General features: G+C 43.8%; 1 protein-coding gene across 10 annotated transcripts in view; it reads right to left on the bottom strand.

Annotated features, from left to right (window-relative positions):
- The window catches only part of GREB1 (growth regulating estrogen receptor binding 1), a 122,574-nt gene that overhangs the window by 100,410 nt on the left and 3,528 nt on the right, over positions 1–18,636 (bottom strand). The window contains exon 1 of one of the 10 annotated variants that reach the window (XM_077310895.1): positions 289–428. The exons of the other annotated variants lie outside the window; for them this stretch is intronic. The gene's annotated coding sequence lies outside the window, so the exon portion shown is untranslated. Of the gene's footprint in view, positions 1–288; positions 429–18,636 lie in introns of those variants that run through there. 10 annotated transcript variants of the gene reach the window in all.

Genomic DNA, 18,636 nt, shown 5'->3' with positions numbered 1-18,636 from the left:
CGCTAAGCATGTCTTCCCAGGTAAGCGTACATATTTGACGCAGATTAGGTTTGCCATAACTCTCAACAAATTCCGAGCATGCTCTCTTGCTTTGTATATTCCAAGATGCATCAATGAACCACAGGAATTCAAGTTCATTTTTTTAAAAAAGGCCATGCAAGATCCAAGTCAGCCAGCCACTGGACCAGGCAATCAAGCCGTTTGCGAGATACTCTGAAAAACCTCTGGGAAAACAAGGGGCGTAAATAACATGGATATTTACGTACAGCAAAACACACCATAACTTACAGAGATGAGGCATACACAGGGTCTGAAAAATCACACCCCGCAACACAGTCCCGTGGCTTGAAAATAGGAACTGACTGAGCCCTGCGGAGCTTGGAAGTCTGGCCCGCCGGTTAACAGCTGCCAGCTCTGGCTTTGCTTGAGTTTACCTCCCTTTGATAGAGAGCCTGTCAGCCTGACTGAGTAACCCTCTGGAAACAAGCACAGTGTGCAACTGAACACTTGGTCAGGTCACGGTGACACGAACATTCCTCTGTGACAGCAGAACAGAGGAAAGATTCAAAGCTATCTCTCCTCTGCGGCCACGGCGGAAAGAAAATAAGGACTCCACCACAACCTAGCAAGCTGTTGTGTAATTTGTGTGCCCGATGGGCTAGATGATAAATAGCGTGTTCCCCCCCCTCCATGTCTTATTAACACTGAAGTGTTGTGCTAGGTCACGGTGCTCTCAGTCAAGCACTAACCAATCTGTCAGTCTAAGGCACTATGAACGTCAACAAACGCACCCCCCCTCCCTTTTTAAAGGAGCAAGGCTGAGTTTTGCACTACACAAACATCTTCACAGTCCAGTGGGCTGTGCGTTTTAAGGGTTCCTCACAGAAGAAAGGATTCACTAGACCAAGGTTAGAGATATAGCTATATCAAATGGGAGCCAAATTGTGTACAGCTCTGGTCACCGCACCTCAAAAAAAAAGATTGGAAAGGAGCAAAAAACAGCAATTAAAACGATTGAGGGGATGGAACACCATTCCTATGAAGAAAGGTTGAGGAGGTTGGAGCTCGTTAGCTTGGAGAAACAACTGAGGGTTGACATGATAGAGGTTTCCAAAATTTTGTATGGGGTAGAGAAGGTATAGAAGGAAATACTTTTTTCACAATACAGGAACTCATGGGCACCCAATAACATTAATGAGCGATAAGCTTAGAACAAATCAAAGCAAGTACAGAGAGGTTGTGTTCAGTTAAGGGAGGATGGAGATTTATGGGCTAAGGATGGGTTTTCGTTAGGAGGTCCTATTATTGCCCTGCATCAAGAATGGGGTTTGGTCTCGGGACTCTGAGAAAGCTCCACTATGGCCCATTATGCACGGCCACCGAAACGGCGATTTCGGGTCACATGGAAAACGCAGAGAGGGAAGACGCGACGCATACCGGTTATGTACGGGGCGGGGCGCGACGGCGGCAAAACCCAGAGTAACCGATTATGCACGCGGCAATCTGGGTGCCGCTTCTGGTTGCGCCCCGGTCACCCGGAAGCTGCGCTTTCTTCCGCGTTTCACTGACGCGGCTTTTTCGGCAGCATGCACCGAAGCTGCGGCCGGTTGCAGCCGGCTCCGTGCGTTATCAGTGATTTTAGTCGCCGCCATTCCACCCCGAATGTGCGCTAAAACCCCCGTGCATAATGGGTCTTAATGACACAAAAGTGGGAATGGTATGAGGGGTAGAAGAACTGGGCACTGAGAAGCCCAATAGACAAGCTGTGAAGAATGTGCCAAGACTGCAGTCCCACACAGCTCCCACTGCACTGCAAATGTGAGGAGGCAAGCAGGGAGGAAATGTGCTCAAAGCAGAAGAAAGTCTCCATAGAGCCACTTTTCCTCTGATTTCCTCTGATGCCCCCTGTATGAATTCTTCTTACACTGTTGATTCATGCACACTACAGATCTTGCATATGCCGACAGCCCTTCCCTTCCTACTATTTTGGTGAGCCTGGCGTGCTGTGCCCCTAGGCCTGGGATACACACATACACAATTTGAGTATCTTTCAACAGGCTATCACTGCATGTGTTCCTCAGCCGCTTTTGAAACTTGCCTCTGCACCACTGCAATTGACACATGTGCCTTTACATACTTATAGTTTCAGCCACTGGGGTAATAGGCTCCTCTGCAGGCACCAACTGGGTAAACACCGGCTAAGCAGCATTGCTATGCTAACCAAGCCAAGCTAACCAAGCCAAGGATATTAGCAGGTGAAGTAACCTGCTGGGCAACCAGGTAGAAAGTGTTATTTCCCAGCATGCATCATATTCCATGAAGGAACGTTGCCTTTGAAAGTGCCCCGGCTGGCTTCAGGTGTAGCAAATCCTCTCCCCCATTTTGCTGCTTCTCTTGCTTTGCCTCCAGCTTGTATGGAGACAGATGGGGCAAACAGCAAATGGTGGGGCGGGAGCCTTTCATCATTGACAAGTTTTATTTCTCCTATGTTTTTGTGAACTACAACTGAATTCCAGGGGATTGATTGGCTGTTTTGGCAAAGAATTATCATATGGCTGTATTTGGATGTGTGACACAGTTTACTAATGTAACAGAATTAATTTTTGCTATATATTCCCACGGTCATGTAGGGAGTTCTTCGTCTGAGGAAGAGTGCTTGCACGCAAAAGCTCACGCCTTGAATAAATCTTTGTTGGTCTTAAAGGTGCTACCGGACTCTAATTTTATTGTGCTACTTCAGACCAACACGGCTACCCATTTGAATCTTACCTCCAGCATGGCCCCTTATTTTTCTTTCCCACAATACCTATCATGTAGGGTCCCAGTCACTCCCTCAAAGGCTGTTCAGCAGTGGACTGGAGTGGGCTACCAATATCTGGTGGTTCAAGGATTCCTATTTTGAAAGGTAGCAAAATCAGTATACAAATACACCACCTTACCAAAGACAGAAGAATATTGGGAGGACCTCCAGCTTCTGGCATAGAAGGCCAATGGGCTGTGTGATTGGTCACAAATAAGAAGTCTGCCTTTGATTCTTTTTTCTCCTTATGCATCTGCAACATTCTTGAAAACTGTAATCTATCCATTTGTTGGACACAATTTAGTTCCTCGGTTATGTGGACTAATGATTGCCTTCATTGCCTATTTCATTTTATTAGAATTTTATTTTTATTAGTGACATATGAACAGAAAAGAGCCTCTTGTGGCGCAGAGTGGTAAGGCAGCTGCCTGAAAGCTTTGCTCATGAGGTTGGGAGTTCGATCCCAGCAGCCGGCTCAAGGTTGACTCAGCCTTCCATCCTTCCGAGGTCGGTAAAATGAGTACCCAGCTTGCTGCTGGGGGGTAAACGGGCATGACTGGGGAAGGCACTGGCAAACCACCCCATATTGAGTCTGCCATGAAAACGCTAGAGGGCGTCACCCCAAGGGTCAGACATGACTCGGTGCTTGCACAGGGGATACCTTTACCTTTAACTTTTATGAACAGATTGTCACATTAGTGTAAGTAAAACTGAATGCCACCACACAGAACCAAAGCTGTTACTCTAATACTGGATGTAGCTATAATGGTCTTCTGAGTAGCAAGACTTTATTATAGCCTGGCTCTATCTATGCTTGCTTGAAAGACCCTTCAATTGGTTCCTGCGGATTTCTTTTTCAGGAGGTATGCCGAGGTGAAATACTAAATATATTTGCATATTTGAAAACTGCCAGTGAATTGTTTTTATATGGCTTGTATAGGAAAGCAGTCTTCATTGTCACAAGTAAATATCTTTGTTTATGTCTTCCCAACAGAATTTGGGACAAAGAAGAGGAAGAATTGTTTTTTATGCCCTGCTTTAACTACCCAAAGGAGTCTTAACGCAGCTTATAATCACCTTCCCTTCCTTTCCCCGCAACAGACACCCTGTGAAGCAGGTGAGGCTGAGAAAATTCTAAAAACTGCAACTGGCCCAAAATCGCCCAACCAGCTGCATGTGGAAGAGAAGTGGGGAATCAAATCAGGTTCTCCAAATCAGAGGCTACTGATCTTAACCACTATCTCAACCTGGCATCTGAAATATCCCCTAAGATCATACTCTCTATGTTTACAGGCCGAGGACCAATCTGCAAGCGCCTTTCTCCTGTTCCAATACATATTGCCGTGCCACCTGTCATACTTTTTTGTTTCCTCTGCACTAGCCAGTACTAAAGCTGAACTAATTTCCCCCATTCTGTTGTGTTGATATCAAGTCTCCATTTTGGCATCTTTCTCTCACACACACATAACACACTCACCATCTTGAAGACATGTGATCGGCTTTTCCCTTTGAAATTGATGCAATCAATCCATTTTTCGATTGATTGAAATATATGGAGTTATAACGTTGTATATTCAGCAGCATCTTAGTATTAATTTGCATGTATTTACATATATATTTGATAGAAGTAAGATGCATTGATTCCCACACTTCTATACTCTTCTAAATCAGCCTGCTGCAACATCCAAACTGAGCAGATCTCTTGCCTACAAACCAGGAGTGAATGTAGGTTGGGAACTCGGACAGTAATCAAGCAAGCAAACGAACCATAATTTGTTACTTCGCACAATCTGCATGGCAAACGATGGTTATACCAAATCAGGTCTTCAGTTTTCCAATAGGATACTAAAGAAGAGGGAAGAGAAGAACATGAACCTCAGATAACTTCTAGGTCTTGCTAATCACAAACCCAGCAAAGTTTGCTTGGGTTGTCAGAAGGCAGCTGTCATGCAGAGGTTTCATCTAAGCATTTTCTGCTTTTGTTTCTACAGCAATTATCAGCTGATGAAAAGCCATAATAATTTCTTCCTAGAAGGAAATTAACTAATTTCAGAAGTAGACTGGAAGGAAAATCCATCCTTCTTGGGAGAGACAGGAATTCCCCCCTTTGCTACTCCCTCTATCAAAGCAGAGCCAGTTCATCTATCCATCTGCAATGAAAGCTCTAGCTGATTGATGCGCCAAAGCTGTTGAAGCTTAACCACACCAATGTTTATGCTGTGGCCACACTGTAAAACCAGAGAGGAAAAATATGTGGGAGAAAATACCACAGGCTGTTTACACACTTGCTGAAGATATACGAAGTAGGCTAGTTCCCGTTGCTAAACCCATTAAAAAAAAACACACAGTAGAGCTCACAAGTGTCGAAAAATTATTTTATAACCAAGGTCATTCTGACCCAGAAAAATATGAACTTATAATTGCTGTGACAGAGAATGATGAATCATGTCTAAACAGACCCTTTCATTCCCTTACAATACAGTGCATTGTTAAATAGACAGATTATTTGAGAAATTGTACAGTCTCTGCCAGAAATAGAATATTTGGTTCCATAGTAGAGCATGGGTGTCAGAAGACGCAAACTGTTAGTGGGTGCTAGAGTCATAGCATCAGCAAAATGCACAGCCTTCTTTCACATGAGCTAATATAAAAAGAATTTCAAATCATCATTATCACCATTACAGTATCATTTTGAAGCGATTTATCGGTGCTGTTCTGACAGGTTCCTCTCTACACCCTTTCTCACATTGAGGTAAATTTTCCCTCCAAAATGAAGCTCACGGTTCCATTCAGTCACTATTTTATCTCTTTGGCTTTATTCAGTCCTGGAGGCTTCTGGGAAGGTGTATAGCCATCTTTTCATTAAAAAACGCTTTGTCAGAATAATGCTGAGGCATTCTTTTTCAAAGATTTTATTTATGAAGAAGAAAGGGGTTGTTGGAATTGAGGAATCACTTTTCTTTTTACAGATCAGTTTTTAATTACAGGCTTATCTTTCAGATGTCAATGAATTCTTTTTAACTGAGAGGTTTTGTTATTGTGTCTGCCCCAAAACACCTTAGTTTTTTTCTTTTTGCTTAGTCTGTTGGAGTTCCCTTGAACTCCTCTGGTTCTTAGAAAGTGGATACTCTCAGCTCATGCCATAACTTTCTACCTTCCTGGATGAACCAGAAGTTCAATATTTCTAGGGTGACTAGAGCTCTACCTCTCAACAAACATATCTTAGGAAATACACCCCTGATTTCCTCTCCTACCAATTTGGCTTAATTTGGAAATAAACACCTGTTTACCCAAATTCTCTCTGCCAAATGGCTGCCCTAGTTGACCAGACAGTGTGGCTTAGCTGTAATCCATACTCCTAGCCACTCCAGCCCACTGAATCGGGGAGATCTTCAGTTGTACTGCCATCTTGTTTTATTGTATTTCATTATGTGTATTTTATTGGGTAAGATTTATTGTTGCAAGATTTCTATATTGTTTTATATACATGCTGTAAACCACTGCAAGCCAGTTCACTGGGAGCGGTGGTCTAGGAATCCAATTATAAATAAATGTAAATAAACTGAAAACTCTGTTCTCTTACTAGAGTTTCTCCTCAGAGGAGTTTATCAGCTAAGGATTTGTCGGACTTCGCTGTTTGACCAGTCTCAGACTAAATTAATTGAACAGCACTGAGAACCTCATTTAACGGATGCTGTCTATCACAGCCATCAACGACTGAATGTTTTACAAAGAAATTAAAAATGGCTTCGTAGTTAATTTGTGGGTGTTTGATGTGGCTATAGCAGGGGTAGTCAAACTGCAGCCCTCCAGATGTCCATGGACTACAATTCCCAGGAGCCCCTGCCAGCAAATGCTGGCAGGGGCTTGTGGGAATTGTAGTCCATGGACATCTGGAGGGCCGCAGTTTGACTACCCCTGGGCTATAGCTTTATTTTGTCTGAGAAAGATTCATCCCTTCCTCCCAGTGTCCAATTCTTTCTCTCAGGAACTAGGAATATGTTCCAGAGCACTACTTTTGACAGAGAGATTTTAAAAAATAACTAAATAGGAGGACAGAGGAAGATGCTATTACCAAAGGAGTCTGAAGAGAAGTGACTTTTATTTACTGTGAAGTACACAGTGCAACCAAGATCCAGTACAAATGGTAAAAGACAGGATGATGATGAATTCGTAAAGCAAGATGAAGAGGGGACAGAGAATTGCTTTCTGTAATGAGCTAGCTCGGACTCACCTTCCACATTACAGGTCCAACAAACTTACACAATACAAGTGTTCGTCATCTACAGCTCTCAGATGTCTTGAGGATTTCTTGCCTCTACGGGATGGCAACATTTCTTTCTCATAGTCTTGGTGGAATTCTTTTCCTTGCTTCAAACTCTCCCCCTCCCAGGAAAGGAACTACTCACCAGTAACAAAGAACAGCCAGAGAGCTCATGAGCTGTCTTCCAACAAACCCCTATGTCAACTCTGTCTCCATTGCAACTGAGGCTTACAAAGCAATTTATAGGACCCAACAATGCTGACTATACCACTGTGGACTCATTTGCCAGGATGTTTGCCAATATCATATATATTAATTATATTACATTATACACTGTGCTCTTCTGCCATTAACATTGACAAAACTAGACTGCGCCTATGGAGGAAAATAAGAGACACAAATCAGGCATTTTTTATTTAAAGGAAACATTTCAATAGCTGTGGATACTCAGTAAAAATAAAAAGCCTTGAAAGGTGTAATAGTTCAGCAAATAGTTTCAAAGGGAGACTCCAGCATAAAGCTGCTGAGATGAGATTTATCTGCAAATCTGAAGCATTCCACATGCTCAGGAGGCTATGGGAGGGGCTAAATTTACAGCTCAGAGTGGTTTGCTTGTTGTGTCCTGACATGAATGGCTGATGGCAATGCTGGTTGGATAAGAAAGTAAGGATTCAAACACTTTCCTGGGAATAAACCCCATTGAATAAAATATCATTTCCAAGCAAACCTGCTTGGGATTGCACCGTAAGACTTTCTTTCTCCTTCCACACTACGATGCATCCCAGAGCGATCCACTTAGCAACACATCCACCATGTAGTTGCCATGAAAGCAATCTCTCTCTTCTTTCCTGGTCTCTGTATTTCCAAAAGAAGATTCTACCTTTAGTTCTCTATTCCTGCCTCTGTGAAACCTGAGATCTTTTGCACAAGGCAACTAACTTAATTAGTCTACTAGCACTTCCTAGGTTACTATCTTGAAACTGAAACAAACTGAGAAGAGGCCATGATTCGACACCGTCTCACGGCATCTCACACTGCCCCCTGCTTTTTAACATTTTTGTCTTTCTCTATCCAGTTTAAAGAATTCTGTATAAATCAAAAGTTCAATTTTATCTACCTTAAAGGTAACGGTAAAGGTATCCCCTGTGCAAGCACCGAGTCATGTCTGACCCTTGGGGTGACGCCCTCTAGCGTTTTCATGGCAGACTCAATACGGGGTGGTTTGCCAGTGCCTTCCCCAGTCATTACCGTTTACCCCCCAGCAAGCTGGGTCCTCATTTTACCTACCTCGGAAGGATGGAAGGCTGAGTCAACCTTGAGCCGGCTGCTGGGATTGAACTCCCAACCTCATGGGCAAAGCTTTCAGGCGGCTGCCTTACCACTCTGCGCCACAAGAGGCTCTTTATCTACCTTAGTGGGTCCCAATAAAGGAACGATCTCCTTCAGATTTTCTTGAAGGCACCGAATACCTTGTTGTATTCAAGAGATTCACAGAATTTTAAAAATTGGAAAGTATTATTCTTATTTAATACCCCTTACAGATCAAAACATTTCTGCTGTGTAACTACAATGGCTCAGGAGGGCATTGTTATAACCAAAGCAGGGCTATGGTGTTATGTATGTGGATTTATAGAGACACTGAAAGAGACTTTGAGCTTGGACCTGAGGCTGAGATCTTGAGCCTTCACTTGGGATTCATCATTGGCCCTGGGCTCTTAGCCAATAATGAAAGAGACTTGTGGACCAATGACAAGCTAGACTTAAGGGCCAAGCAGGAACCTCTATGGGAGATGCCAGACTTTGAACGTGGGACCTTCTGGGTCCAAAGCAGATGCTCTACCGCTGAGCCACAGTCCCCTTATGCTCAGTGCCCATCTGCACTGAGCTGGCATTCATAAGTGCATTTGTTTGTACAACCAAACACAACGATGTTTTGCCTTGACCACAGGGATGAGTTCACTGTCTCCTACATCACCTGGCACCTTGAAAAGAGTTTTTCAGCCTTTTGATAAGGCTTGAGGGGTGGGGGGAGTTACTGAACGGTAGTTACTTCACCAGAGCGAAAATACAACTTACACCGAACCACTAATTTCCACTGTTCTGCCCGCCTCCTGCAGCTGCTCTGACTCCTAAATTAATCAGTGGGGAGATTTCTTTCTGTTCCTTGCCCTCTTTTTACTGAAGGTCCCCATTTTAAAGTTCCTCCCCACCCACCCTCATCAAGAAGAGCAGCTCAACTCAAAACAATACTTTCCAGGCATGCAATCAACTACATTTGCAATACTCACCCTAGACTTCACATCAGGGACCAGACTGACCTTTCATGAGTCCAAGGTAAGTTCTTTCCTTATAATTATGGGTCACTGAGGCTGTCCTTCTGTGTGCAGCTTTATTAATATTGCTTAGATAGTAAGCCATCAATGTGCGGGGTGCTTTACAGAACAGGTCCTCAACCAAAGGACTTGCTGTCTAAAAACTGGCATGGAGAATTATTTATTAATCACATGGCATGTGTGTGAGATATCCAGGAGATCCTAAGATTTTCTGGCAGCCAGGCAAGAGACATTCAGAGGGGTTTTGCAATTGCCTGCCTGCATATCATGGCCCGGGGTGTGTGGCAGGGAGGTGTGACCAGCTGACACTACTTCCAGGGCTCCTTGAAGCCTGAAAAAAATGTTCAAGGGCTCTTCCATGGTCAAAAGGTTGAAAAAAGGTGGCCTAAAGCAGTGGTCCCCAACCTTTTTATCACTGGAGACTGGTCAACGCTTGGCAATTTTACTGAGGCCCGGGGGGGGGGGGGTAGTCTTTTGCCGAGGAACGTCACTGCCACTGCCTGAGCCCCTGCTCCACTTGCTTTCCTGCCGGTGCTCCTGACTTCCCACTGCCCGCTGGGGGGTGCTGCCAGCAGCAGCTGCGCAGTGCCACACCGAGGGGGAGCCCCAGCCATGGCAACCATTCGAGAGCACCAAAAGTGAGCTGGCAGCAGAGTGGCAGGGCAGCCCCTGAGGCAGCAGCCGGGGAGGACGAGGAGGAGCTACAGCCTGATACCGACTGATCCATGGACTGGTACCGGTCTCCATACCGGGGGTTGGGGACCACTGGCCTAAAGCATCTGTCCAGAAGCTGCTTGGAGACTGCCATTGAGGGGGAGCTCACCACCTCCTTAAGCAGCTGAATCCATTGCTGAACTACTCTGTGAATTTTCTCCCCTCCTGATGTCTAGTACCATTCTACATGTAGCTTAAACCCATTACTGTGAGTCCTATCCTCTGCTACCAACAGGAACTGCTCCCTGCCTTCCTTCAAGAGACAACCTTTCAAATACTTAAAAGAGAGCAATCATGTCCCCTCTCTACCTCTTCTCTAGGCTGGACATTCCCAGGTCCCTCAGCCTTTCCTCATAGGGCTTGGCTCCCTGGCCCCGAATCATCCTCGTCACTCTCCTCTACATCCTCTCAATTTTGTCTGTGTCCTTTTTGAGGTGAGGCCTCCAGAACAGAGAGTCAGAGAGGAAGTAGCACAAAGTGCATTGGGATATCGAGGAGGAAGAAAGCAGAAGAGTAATTTCATGGAAAAGAGACTTTTTTGATGGCTGGATGGTAGAACTGGAGATGTGAGGGTCACACGCAATAGGCTAGCTCCAGCTCATGGTTTCTGCCCATGAATGTTTTCCCGGTTTTCCCCTTCCCATAGCAGTGTGAAATCCTGTCCCTATTGGACAGTGAAACTCCAGGAATGGGATTCCAGGGAGTACATTGGGATGTATCAGAAAGGAGAGGTCAAGAAACGTACAGTCCACAAACAGAAATTGTGTCTATGTAAACGCTGTACTAGATAATACCGATGTTTGAGGATATGTGATCAGGGTGATAAACAAGGCTGCGGCAGGCTTAAAAAATAGGGTATGGAAGCTGGAATGCTGAGAACTGACTTTGTTGTACAAAAATGGCAAAAGGGCAGCATTCTTGGTAATCCCTCAACAAGTCCCAGAAGATGAAGCACTCCTTTGGATAAGTTGGGTGCACGGACCTGGGAGATTTATAGGCCAAAACTAACACCCGAGCTCTACCCATAAAACCACAGGAAAGCAAACCGGGATATTGGACGACTGTTCCAATTATTTGTTTCCAATTCTGAGTCATTCCTCAAAACATGTGATAGAATTACAATTGGAATTTCAAACAAAAACCTAATCCATGTAAGTCAAATATGGTTTTGCAAAAACTGCAGAAGACGCTCTTGTTCCATGACATCTTCAGGAAAGCACTCGGTGACCTTTAAAAGTTTAGCAACCTAGCTGGGACTTTTGAAGTCACCTTGTTTATTTTTGGAAAGCTTTGCTCATCAGAAAGTCAAACATAGCAACCCATAAAAAGTTCTTGGCCCTAAAATAATACTTTATATATTTATACCAAGCTTTTTTGTAAACATTAAAATTAGTTCACATAGGTTACTCCAAGAACCAATATATTAGTCAAGTATTCCCTCCGCAGGTATGAATATTGCTTCCAAGGGCAACATGAAAATGTACCCCTGCCATGTCAGTAATAACAAGCAGTGCGTGAATGTGTGGGGAAAGTATCCATGCCCTGAATTCCTGCTCGAGCTGTTATGAGGAGGGGAACTTCTTTTTCCTACATTCATTTTTTAATATATGGCTATTAATTCCTCTTGTTCTCCTTTTACATTTTTAAAAACAATAATTTTTTCTTCATTTCCCTTGAAGAAAAATCAGTGCATCCTTTTGCAACTTTAGCTGACAGCTGTTTTAAGTTACACACCAGAGGGTGGTACTCTGGTTGGAAGGTACAAAGGCTTGGGAAGACACAGCCTGTCTCTGAGCATCTAGAGAGTGAAATTTTGCAGACCCTTCCTTTCTATAGGGCAGGGGAGGGATAGGATTTGGGGCTGGGAGGGACCTCAGTGGAATAGAATGCTATGGAAGCAGCTGTTTTCTCCAGGGAAATTGAGTTCTGTGACCTTGAGATGAGCTATAATTCCAGGGGATTCCCAGGTCCTGGAGGCTGGCATGCCTTGTCAAGGATCAGCTACATATAAAGCAAAATGAATATTAAAATGTTTTTTTTAATCCAATACGGCACACTTCCCATGTTTGTCTTTTATTATTTCAGAGCTTCAAGCCTCTCTCCAGGACAATCTCACTTTTGATATCAGAACATGAATGAGGATAAAAGACCAGGGAGGAAGGGAATAGACTTCTAGGGTGAAATCAGCACAGAAGGGCAGGTATTGCTTAGTCAAAAATTGTACTTTAAAACCCTAAAGGTAAAGGTATCCCCTGTGCAAGCACCGAGTCATGTCTGACCCTTGGGGTGACGCCCTCTAGCGTTTTCATGGCAGACTCAATACGGGGTGGTTTGCCAGTGCCTTCCCCAGTCATTACCGTTTTATCCCCCAGCAAGCTGGGTACTCATTTTACCGACCTCGGAAGGATGGGAGTCAACCTGGAGCCAGCTGCTGGGATTGAACTCCCAGCCTCATGGGCAAAGCTTTCAGACAGCTGCCTTACCACTCTGCGCCACAAGAGGCTCTTTTAAAACCCTAAAGCAAGAGTAATGGATTTTATATTCCATACAAACAATTTAGGAATAAGTCCTCAACTTTTGTAATGTACGTCAGCTGCAACTGTACAAAACTAGTAAGTATCAAAGTGGTATGGACCGACCAGAACATGCAACTAACTACCGCACAAATTATATAAGAGCCGTTTTTACAAAACATTATCCAGCCTGAACAAGTGTAAAGGGGTGAAGGAAGCTGAAATACAGCAGCCAGCTTTGCTCTAATCATGCAGTCTTTTTCCGCTTGTTTACCATTGAAAACCCCCTGAAATAGTGTTCAGGCTTCGAGAAACCCCAGAAGTGGTGCAATTGTGCAGAAAATGATTAGGAAGCATAGCTGTGTACATGCCCACCCAGGGCCCTCCCCTTCCCACCCCCTCCAGGCCCATCACTAGTTATTGGGTGGGGAGGCAGGCCAACATGACCATATATGGTCATATCATCCAATAAACAAACATTTAAAAACATATTCAAAATTAATTAACTCCCACCCATTCAGGAAGCCCTTCCAGGGCCATCAAGAAACCCCCGGGATTTCACAAAACCCTAGTTGAGAAAGTCTGCTCTAATGCAATCAGATTCCCTAGAAGGCATAAAAAAAGAGAAATTGGGTTTCCTGATTGCATGTAGAAATCCCTACATGAACATTCAAGTTCTTGTATAAAACTCACAGAGGCTGTAGCCCTCTGCAGACATTACAGTGCCATTCTGTTTATATATTCTGGGATGCCATCAGCAGCATGCTACAGAGCCTGGGTTCCTGTCATACACCCCATACATGCTATTCTATAAGGTGTGAATTCCACAATGAGTGCCAGCCATGCAAACGGAAACCCTGAATTCTCATTCACACAAATGGAAACCGCCCCCACATGAACCCTGCCCGAGCTGCTCAGTTCACCTATTGCAGGATTGTGCATATCATGGTCTTGAAACACCCAGGTGGCCAGAAACATGTGAATGGAACACCACCACAAGACTTGCAGAGGGCGTATGTGCATATCAAGAAGTTTGTCACCAAAATTCTACTTCCCCTCCAAGCATATTCACTCACCACAGAATATTCTTTGAACAGGCTTATTATGGTCTGACAAGGAACTGGCACAAACAACTCCAGGCCTGAGTTTCCTACCCCTTTGTTCCCTATATCAAAAGTGCCTATAGTCTTTGTTACTCTTGTGGCTCCTTGGAAGTAACCAAAGGCACCAGGGTCAGGACCTCTTCTAATTAATTAAGTAGTTCTGTTCAGTTACAATTAATTACTTACTGCCCACAGTATATTTCCGTCAAGTTCATTGTTGCTTCTTGTGGGAAGTTTGTAGTAAACCTAGAGATGGGTGTGGGGGTGTGTGTGTGGGGGGAATGCTCTCTGGGGAACAAAGAGGAGCAAAAACAACGTCATGGGAAAAAGAACAAAGCAACACTCTGAAGAAATGGCATGTACAGCACAGCATGTTGCTTCAAGATACTGCCGATCAGGATCGCATACAGCCCATAAGAAACAGTCCTGGTCAGAGAGTTCTAGCACTCAGCAGAGAAACAAAAAAACCCCCCATATTTTGAATAGAATCATTTCTGAGTTTGTGCTAAATGGAAATCATTCTGTAATCATACACATAGTCACTTGAACACTCCCAAAAGCATGACATGGACAAATAGAAGTGAAGGGTTCTTACAACAATTGTCTGGTCCTGGTCCCATTATCAGCCAGTTTGGGGGGGGGGCGTCTTTTGCAGAGACATGTTTCTATTATGTTCAGTGAAAATGAGAAGATAATAGTGGTCCAACGTCCTGACAGACAAAACCCTTTTAAGTACTGCTGATTGTCCGTCTGCAGTTCTACGCGTTCTTTTTTGAACTGAATTCCCATGGGACTTATTTTCAAGTATTGTGAATATGAATTAGATTGGACTGCTCAGATGCAATTCTGCACACATTTATCTGGAGTGCAGCAGGCCCATTACAAACCTCTAATAAGCAATTTACAAATGAATGTCTTCCACTTTGGGGAAGAATAAAATGTGATTCGTACAATTTTCTCATGTGCGACGAACACCGAGTCTCCTCAACTTGCATTTTCACAAACCAAGAGGTTTTTCTTTTTCGCTAAAGCTATCTGTCTGCTCTCCTATACAGCTAACTACACCCTAACTAACTTTCTCAGCTTTCCGCAGTGCTTTCTCCCCCCTCGAAAAGAGGCCAATTGCATGGCAGGGGGGCAAAGGATGAGGTTAGATAACACTGTGGAGCTGTCACTTTGATGTCCACAGACATCATCCTTCCGAGCTGACCAATGAAAACAAAAGAGCACTCTCTCAGGCCGCTGGAAATCCTATCCTTTCTTCTCATCCCCTTTTGATATCCCAAAGGGTTCTATACCCTGACCTCTGCACTGTGACACAAAGATCTCATTGGAAGGATTGCCAGCCTGGTTTTAAAAAAAAAATCTTTCCAAACTTAGCTACTTGGCAAAGGATTTCTTTCTTTCTTTGCTTTCCCCACTAAGCTATTGTCTTTGAATGCTCCAGCTGGACTCAAAATCCTTTTTTTTTTTTAAAAATATTTTTAATGACAGAGTAAATAAGAGAACTTGTTTACTAAGCATAACAAACCCCACTGGAGAAAGGCCTGCCTCAAGCTTGTGATTTCCTTCTTACTGACACATCCATTTACAGGGCCCCTGGATTAGAGTCCCCCCCCCCACACCCTTTACTTGAATGTAAGTGCATTCTATCTAATAGAAATTCTTTATGGTTCTCTTGATTATGTGCATTTTAATCACTGTTTTCCAGAGGTGGAAATGAAATCTGAGCCTCAGTAACCCTGTTGTGTAATTCTCGTGATGGAGAACTGCTTAAGGAAAAGTGTGAATCCAAAAAAGCAAACTGTAGGGAGCACAGGCTGTTTTGTCTTTTAATAACAACAAGGCTGTGCACATCCACAGCTGTGACAACTGTCTACTTGTAGCTGTAAATTAATAATAAAAACTTCAGCCAGGAAAGAGGACAGTCTTGGGAGGGGTTAGATTAGAATTCTGAGATGTGTTCTCTTAGGCCCTCCTGAAAAGCAGCCAAGGATGAGTTGGGGAGATGAAAGGGAAAGGTCAAGTTAATCTGACTCCAAGGTCTAGTGTGTTGCAGAGGATGTTATATTGGACTTGGGAGGGGTGGACTGGGATTCAAATGGATCTCACTCACTGAACCCAGACTAGGCACTAGTTGGAACAGCCTACCTCACAGGGCTGTTCTGAGTATAGAAAGAGGCATTCCACAGGGCTGCTAAGAAAGGGAGCGCTATAGGAACATAATTTTATCAGCTCTAGTCACCCAACCAGCTGGGTGACCTTGGGCTCGCCACAGCACTGATAAAGCTGTTCTGACCGAGCAGTAACGGTTCTTGTATGCCACTTTTCTCTACCCAAAGGAGTCTCAAAGCGTCTTACAATCCCCTTCCCTTTCCTCTCCCCACAACAGACACCCTGTGGGGTGGGTGAGGCTGAGAGAGCCCTGATATTCCTGCTCGGTCAGAACAGCTTTATCACTGCTGTAGCAAGCCCAAGGTCACCCAGCTGGCTGCATGTGGGGGAGCGCAGAATCAAACCCAGCTCGCCAGATTAGAAGTCCGCACTCCTACCCACTACACCAACCTAGAGGTCTGTGGTGTCTCTTGAAAGCCAGACAACCTCGCCCCCTCTGAGCTTCTTGCAGAAAGGAAAATGTATAAACAAACAGACTTCCACTTCCTTCCAAGGCCCCTTTGAACTACCAACCAGAGCTTTCTAGCCTAAAAGGGATCCCTTAACAGTCTCATAATGAAGGGGTACTAAAAGAGGTACAGTGATGCCCCGGTCCCATTAACTGCAGCAGAGTCCCTGGGAAAGTTTTCTGAGTCAGTAGCCTTGAAAACAAACTGGAGAAAAACCAGAGGCGCCAGAACTGCAGTCCTACGCACAGTGACTCAGCTCTAAACCCATTGATCTCAACAGGCTTAGACTGGACTCACTTCTTATAGGATGGCTCTGTCAATCACCTTTATCCGCTTGGCATGCAGAAGACCCAGGTTCAATCCCTGCCATCTCTAGTCCGCAATACTGACCTTGAGGGTCCAAGAGTCTGATTCAGTAAAAGGCAGCTGCATGGGTTCAGTTTCATGTATGGCCTGACCCTGTGCCTCTGGGTCTATGTCTCAGGCCCTGAGGCTTCAACTTTCTCTCGCAAGTGCCTGCTCCATTCCGGTTCCAGCAGTGTATAGTCTAGCTCTGTTATGTTCCCCACCCCACCCTACCCCTTCACCAGCCCTCTGCTGCACCTGCCTAACTTCAGGGAATATATTTTGCAAAACCATCTGCTACCCTATTAACCTTTATTTAAAGTATTTATATTCTGCCTATCCTGACGGAGAGGCTGATACTGTGAAGGCTCAAGGGGGTGGCAGGTGACAGTGGACGAGTGATTGGGATGTGAGTGTCCTGCATAGTGCAGGGGGTTGGACTAGATGACCCATGAGGTCCCTTCCAACTCTATGATTCTATGATTCCATCCTTATGGCTCAAGGCAGCTTACGAAATATATAGTACTTTATGTGATAGAGCAGGAATCGGAATAGCAAGCTGAAGGAACTTTTAGTTTGGCATTTCCTGGTTTTTCTGACAGTACACTTTCACTCTCCAACTCACAGATTTATCTTTGTCCAAAAAGACAGATCCTGGCAACACTTTACTGGTTCACATATTAATTCTTAACGCAGAAGTCACAGCAGTGTTTTATTTATCAGTTCTGCTTATAAAGTTAATATTTCAGCCCAATGTGCCCCCGTGTGGCAATGCTGGAGATTTACGGTACCCAGAGCTCTATCACAAATTAGGACCTGGCTATAAAAACTCATTTTCACATAGTTTATAGGGCTTATACTTTTAAGCTTTAACATTTTCTAACAGTTAACATAACGATAAACTAAAGAGAAGAAACTGAAAAATATAGTTAACTTATGAGAATGCTGAAAGATGCTTTAACAGTGTAAACAGGATAACCACAGTAAAGAACAAAATACCTTAGCTAGGTTGAATCTAGTTGGGTCTACACATGCCATTGCATAAGGCGATACAATCAAACCTGCAGTTTCAGACTGCAGGTAGCAGAGTGCTCTTTTGAAATTCTAGCCCATGTAAAAGTCTCTCTGTAAATAAATAAACTGGCCAAGATGATTTTATTTTTACCCCTTGCTGGGGTTTTCCTGTTTCCAAAATCCTAGACTTAAAAATATTATACACGGTCATTATGATCTGTGCTTTTCTTCCAGATCTTAGAGTCATGAAATTATGATTTTCCACAAACCAGTTTTAAAAACTGGCCTCTTGCCTTCCATCAGATTTTGCTCAGTAATTTAAAACTTCCTTACCAGTGTAATAAATGAATATAGGCAAAGACAATTGGTCAAGTTAATCTGACATATCATTGCTATTTGGATTTATGCTAGCACTAAGATCATACATTCTACTTTGCAGAGATCAGTTTGTGCTTTTATATGCCCTCCTTTATGTACTTCTCATATTTCCTAGAATGATGGCTTAAAGTGGCCATTGATATATTTGTAAGAAATACCAACCAGCCGTAACTTGCGATGGAATGATCAATCTTCCCAGCTCAAGAGGAAAAAGGGCATATTTTACAGCTTCCCTGGGTTTTCAGAACTAAAACGTTTAAAATCCCTGGCTTGAAAACAGGTTGTAGAGTTTTTTTTTAACCCAAAGACAATGGCTACTACAATCCATTGCACAATAATGCATATATAAACCATATAGAGGAAGGGCCTATAACTGCACACTGGATCGCAATCTATTTCCCTCCCTGGCTCTTTAACTCCCATTGGGTGCTGTGGTCACAATTCTGTTCAACTAGGCTTTCATTCAAAGGTAATTTATGCTTTGCTACTGAAGGGGTAAATTAGCCATGTTAGTCTGACGCAGCAATAAAACAGAAACTTGTGGCATT

This window comes from Paroedura picta, chromosome 1 (assembly GCF_049243985.1).
Source record: "Paroedura picta isolate Pp20150507F chromosome 1, Ppicta_v3.0, whole genome shotgun sequence".
Taxonomy (NCBI): domain Eukaryota; kingdom Metazoa; phylum Chordata; class Lepidosauria; order Squamata; family Gekkonidae; genus Paroedura; species Paroedura picta.
This window is presented reverse-complemented; position numbering and strand designations above follow the sequence as displayed.